At 40.7% G+C, this 5,944-nt stretch overlaps 1 long non-coding RNA gene across 1 annotated transcript in view; it reads left to right on the top strand.

The window, feature by feature from the left end:
• LOC116691612 (uncharacterized) overlaps positions 1 to 5,944 on the top strand; it is an 18,754-nt gene that overhangs the window by 721 nt on the left and 12,089 nt on the right. The window lies entirely within an intron of this gene.

Genomic DNA, 5,944 nt, shown 5'->3' with positions numbered 1-5,944 from the left:
TGGAAAAGCGCTATATAAATACAGCACATTTACATTTACATTTTGTCCCCACCTGTAGGCAGAGAAAATATGTAGACCAGAAAGGAGGAAATCCCACGCATCCCACCCTTTTCTTTTTTTTAAAGATCATTTTTTATCATTTCTTTGGGGTGTTTCTGCCTTTGATCTGTGGGACAGCTTTTATATGACAGGGGAAAGAGAGAGGGAGGAAGACATGCAGGAAATTTCCGCAAGTTTGGATTCAAACAGAGGAATAAACCCCTTCATGTGGGTGCACGCTCTACCAAATGAGCTATCTGGGCGCCCATTTTCTTCAATTTTCAAACGCAACACAAATCCCCTTCTCTTGAGTGAAAGTCCTGTGTATGAATTTGGTGCTTTTACGAAACGTTGTCACCTTCCGTCCTGCTTTGCTCCTGTTATAATTACTACAGCCACTAGACGGCCCTGTCAACATAAATGTAAAAATGAGTCGTAATTGCTGCTTGCACCAGTCACCTATGGGAGCGTGTCTCGGGACAGTCTCTTAAACACACATACACACATGTACCCACACACACAAACACACACACACACACACACACACACACACACACACACACACTGCTTCCACTTGCAAGAGCTCATTGTTGCAGCACACCTGCCTGGTCTCCAACAGCAGCAACATAATGGAATCCCATTAAGGATTTCTGCCTAATCCATGTCCTGCTTGTTCCTGCATTAGTCTGCATGTCATGGTGACATGTAGCCCTGCTTGTGCCAGGACAGCCTGGGGGGGGGGGGGGGTGTTCACGTGGTATGTATGTCACCGTGTATAACACATCCGAATCCGAATCAGCTTCATTTGCCAGGTATGAGGACACATACGAGGAATTTTACTTTGGAACATCTTTGCTCACAATGCGCTCACACATGCAAAACAACCAAACAATATATACACACTAATATATACATACTCTAAACAGATACAATATAGAGGCCTGAGTGCAATGATGAGTGCAATAAAAATTACTTAAATGTGGAGCATGGTGCAAAGGATACTGGGATAAATAGTATTATGTTATGATATTACAATATGAACAGTATGAACAGTATGAACCGCTCTGGAATAGGGAATGAGAATGATGAATAAGCAACAAATAATAAGTAAGAAATGAGAATGAGAATGGTGAATAAATACTAAATAAATGGAATAATAAGTGGAACCAGAGAACAGGTGCTGTCTAGAGACAGTGTTACTGGGTTATTGTATAGAATTGAACCTGACACTGTGGGTCAGGAGTCAGCTGTTCATCAGAGTGACGGCTTGTGGAAAGAAACATGTACAGCATGCAACAACTGAACCAGGGGGAGATAATATTGTTCAATGTGCCAGGATGCAGGGGTCAAAGGTCAAGTGTGTGCACTGCAATTACATTCACGTTTGTGTTTTTGGGCCCCATTTGATATTTTTGGACTACAGTTGATTAATAATAATAAGCACCAATATTATACATTATTACACAGCACTGAATTTTCATACCAAGAAATTACAATTAAGTTTTCTCCACATTAGTAGCTCAGTCCGTAGAGCGTTGGGTTAGGAACCGGAGGGTCACTGGTTCAAGTCCCCGTATGGACCAAAAATATCCACCAAAAATGTGGATTGGTGGCTGGAGAGATGCCACTTCACCTCCTGGGCACTGCCAGGTGCTGTTGAGCAAGGCACCGTACCCCCCTAACCGCTCAGGGCGCTGGTTCGGCTGGCAACCCACTCACTCTGACGTCTCTCCATTAGTGTGTGTGTAGTTCAGGACTGTGTGTGTAAACTAACCATGTGTGGACACAGAGTGTAAATTGTAATTTCCCCATAGGGGATCAATACACAGATTAAAATTAAAAATTTCAGTCTAATTTGAATGAGGAAACAAACGCCAATGTGGGTGTCACAAAATGATGGCCTTTTATAAGTGCCGCTTTAAGATGAAAACAAACATTTAAGTTAATGGGTTCTGATGAGGATTAGATGATTGGATTAGATTTCTTTATTAGGTTTCCAGAAATGAACAGGATCTGAGGAAGGTTTAGTGTGTACAACTAGTGTATGTGTAATCAAAGGAAACGTCTTTGTCTGCTTTTACAAACATACATGGATGTAAATGTGTTTGTAAAGTACAAAATGTTTCCAAAATGTCTTGAATTTTTTTCACTTAAATACTTCCTCTCTTCAAGCTGTTTTCTCAAAATTCAATCCAAATGGCCATTTTTTCATGGAAGTGTATATTAGTTATTTCCACCGGAAATCCGTTACCGTACGCTTTCTTTGAGTTTAATGATGAGTATGGTTAACAACTTTTGAACCTACACATTCCACCAAAACAAGTTCCTTCCCGAGGCTATTTTGCAGCGGCACCATGGTGCCGTCTGGTGCTTAGCACTGCCCAAGATGTTTGTGATTGGTTTAAAGAAATGCCAATGCCAAATTCCATTTAAGTGGCTTTAAATAGAAACAAGCCCTTGTGTTTTTATTCTCAGTGATTTTTAATGTTGGTGTGTTGTGCGGTGTTATGTGTCCGTTGTTATATGTCCATCTTTTTTAAAATCATCAATTACATAAATAAATATCAAACAAATCATTCCTTTCCATGATACAATACAATTAATTACATCTTATCTCACAAAGGTTGATGAGAAGTTGCTCTTAACTTTCCAGAGTTATTACTTGTTCCCGCTCTCAAGGTTTTTACATCAAAACACATCCCATCCCAACGCGTCAAATACAAGCGCTTGGTCAGGAGCCTTTGGTGCTCATAAATGGACGCTCTGGGTCGGGAAGTATGTTTAACTGACACAGGACAGTTAGGTTTAGGAAAAGATGGTGGGTGGGCTTACAGATGCCCTTTTCAGTGATGCAAATGGGACATGAACCCCGATCTCCTGGGTGAATGTCCTGTGTAGTTTGACCCATCCCCCACCCCAACCAACCTCCTTTTTTCGGTCTTTTATGCATCCTCTTACGGTGGCACCTTGTACGGCAGACCCGGCCACAGTGTATGAATGTGTGTGAATGGTGAGTGGTTCCTCTACCATGTAAAAGCGCTTTGAGTAGTTGAAGTATGCTAAAGGGTGCTTTTTGCGTTCTGACCTTGACCCTGAACCCAGATTTGACAATTTGGGAGTAAGAACGGGTTGCACATCATCAGATCAATCTCAAACCTCAAATCAGAGTCTTTTAACGTCCTCCACAGCAGCTCTCATCAATTCCCATCCCCAATTCCTTCTGTCCTGCCCTCCACCCCTCTTTCTCTGTTGGTGCCCGTGGTCAGGGTTAGAGGCTCGGGGAAGGGTCAAAGGTTAAAAGGATAGGTCCATGTTTGTCTAGTTGTATTGTCATGGCCTTGGTCTGTCTGACCTCCAATGCGCTGTGTTGAGCTGAGGGCACAGGGTGAATCTCATGCACATGCATGTGTTGGTGCGACCATTTACTGCCGCACCAATGGAAGACCTGCTAACATTTTAACTGGCCACTAAAGGCGGACCATGACAATGAAACAAGTATGTGCAAAAAGATAATAATTTTTTCTCATTTGAGTGTATTGCTCATCCACATCCATAATTTGATGTTATGATTGTTGACTATGTGAAGGCCAGCTGATCATCAATAAGAACCAAGAAACAGCACACAATTTGTTTTATGTAATGCAGCATTAGTTGGATTTAGCTCAAAACTCAAGGCCCATATCTACTTAGTTTTACAATTAATTTTGTCCCACAGAGTTTTTGTCACTTTTTACAAAGTTGTTTGTGCTTTCGTCAGCGTGTTTAAAGCCTTTTACGACATTTTTGACGCTTGTTGCAACGTTTTTCCGATATTTTTGGGCATTTTCTTCAACTTTTTTGTTGAACAGAATATAGAAGACAATATGAGACAATAACATACAGTCAACAATGTTTTACTTTTTCATGAAATAAAAGTAATAAACTTTACATGTCTGGCCCTTGATGTGATTCTTATCCCCGGATTTAGATCCTAGATTTTTCAATGACTTGAAAACCAGCACTTTGTTTTATCACATATTTCTTTATAGTGCTCTGTGAAAGTGAGGGGGGACATGTCCCACATGTCCCCCCGTTTGCTCTTGTGTGCCTGAGTATTTGCATACAGTCATGCATTCATTCATTCAACCTTTATTTATTCTCGGGAAATTATTAAGGTACAGCCCTCATTTGCAATGACATCGAGTTAATTACTTAAGACAAAACAACATCACTATGTAAAGTAGGTAGAACAGGTAGAAGTTTGAAGGTTAAAAACCAGATTTTTACATTTTGTCCAAAAGGGAAGAAGTGACTTGATTGTAAGGAAGTGCTGTAGCTTGTTCCAGAAGTCAGGAGCACTAAATGAAAAAGCAGTTTTTCTCTAGGTTATCTCTAGAGTGTCTTCCTTTCTGAATGGGAAAAGACTATGAGACACTGAGCTCAATGAAACGGGCCGCATCAGCCCTCTATGATATTTCACCATGGACGTGTAAATGAATTTACTGAATTTATGGCTCTGCCGCCACCGACCCCCCCCCCCCCCCCCCCCCCCCCCCCGTTGATTGAGGACTCTGTATTGTAATGTCTGATGAGTTTGTGATTGATTAGTAGATTGTAAATTTAATTCTACACTTTTTTACATTACTTATATTTTTTTCAGTAGTTGCTATCTTATTTCATTTTATCTTATTCATTATTTCTAGTAAATTTCTAGCAAGTTTTATTTGTAAATATTGTGTAAGTATGTGTGTAACCTTATAACTTGCTGCTTGTAACAGAGTAATTTCAAAATTTGGGATTAATAAAGTCTATCTATCTATCTATCTATCTATCTATCTATATATATTGTTATTTCCATATATTGACATTATACATCTTTCTATCTATCTATCTAAATTAAGATCTAATTCTAAAATTCAAAAAATAAAAGCAAGTTCAGACTTAGTCCGTGGAACATGAAGTAAAAGCCAGTCAGCAGAGGGAGTCAGATAATGTCCCTCTGAGTAACAATGCAGTTCTGTAAGATAGAATGAGACAAACAGAGCCACATTAACTCTCAGAGTTATGCTACAGTAAGACATCAAAGACACAAAACAGAAAGAAAAAAAAAGTGAAACTGTCATCCGACCATTGAGCGTCTTTAATGGACTCTGGATACTGGTCTCTGGTGAGGGGACTTATCTGCTCTGTCTGAGGGGTTAACTCTGGTTGTAAAACCTGAGGTGGATATTTTTCCTTTCAAATATCCTTTGAAGAGGAACAAAGGGCTGAGCCTGTCTTGGAGATTATCGTGTTGAAGCATGGCTGGCCTCGCCCACCCAGGATGGCTGCAGACTGTACGGAGCAGCCGTATCAGTGGCAACATCCCCTCCGTGCTGGCCTGCAGACTGGGGGAAATCATCCACGTAAGTGTATTTACACAGCAGCCCTGTCCATGCATCACCCTCAAGTGTTCAATGTATCATGTTACAAGAGGTGATTTCCCTGCATGGAAACAGATTCAGACAGCAATAAAAAAGAGATGACAGTCTAAAAGCGGAAGAGAAGAACACAAGTCTAGAGCTAGCAATGATCATTACATCCAGGGCTTTATGTTCAGTTTTTTGATCACCAGTACTACAAGCAGTGTTGCCAGATAAGATTAGGTTTCCAAGCCAAACACACACAAAATACACAAATTTCTTGTTGGGAAACAAACCCATCTGGCAACACTGAGTCAAACTGCCGATTCAAACACACACAGTGTTATTTGATTCATTCATCATTGGCCAAATTGGCTAGTAACTTTACGTCAATAGTAACAGTTAGTTACTCCAAGACATTTGGCGGGTTGGCGGGTGTCAATGGTCATCAAGAGCAGCAGCTCAGTCCGCAGAGAGTTTGGTTGGTAACTGGAGGGTCGATGGTTCAGGTCCCCGTACAGACT

This window comes from Etheostoma spectabile, chromosome 6 (genome assembly GCF_008692095.1).
Source record: "Etheostoma spectabile isolate EspeVRDwgs_2016 chromosome 6, UIUC_Espe_1.0, whole genome shotgun sequence".
Lineage (NCBI taxonomy): Eukaryota > Metazoa > Chordata > Actinopteri > Perciformes > Percidae > Etheostoma > Etheostoma spectabile.
The sequence above is the reverse complement of the archived record's forward strand: the minus strand, read 5'-3'. Positions and strand labels throughout refer to the sequence as shown.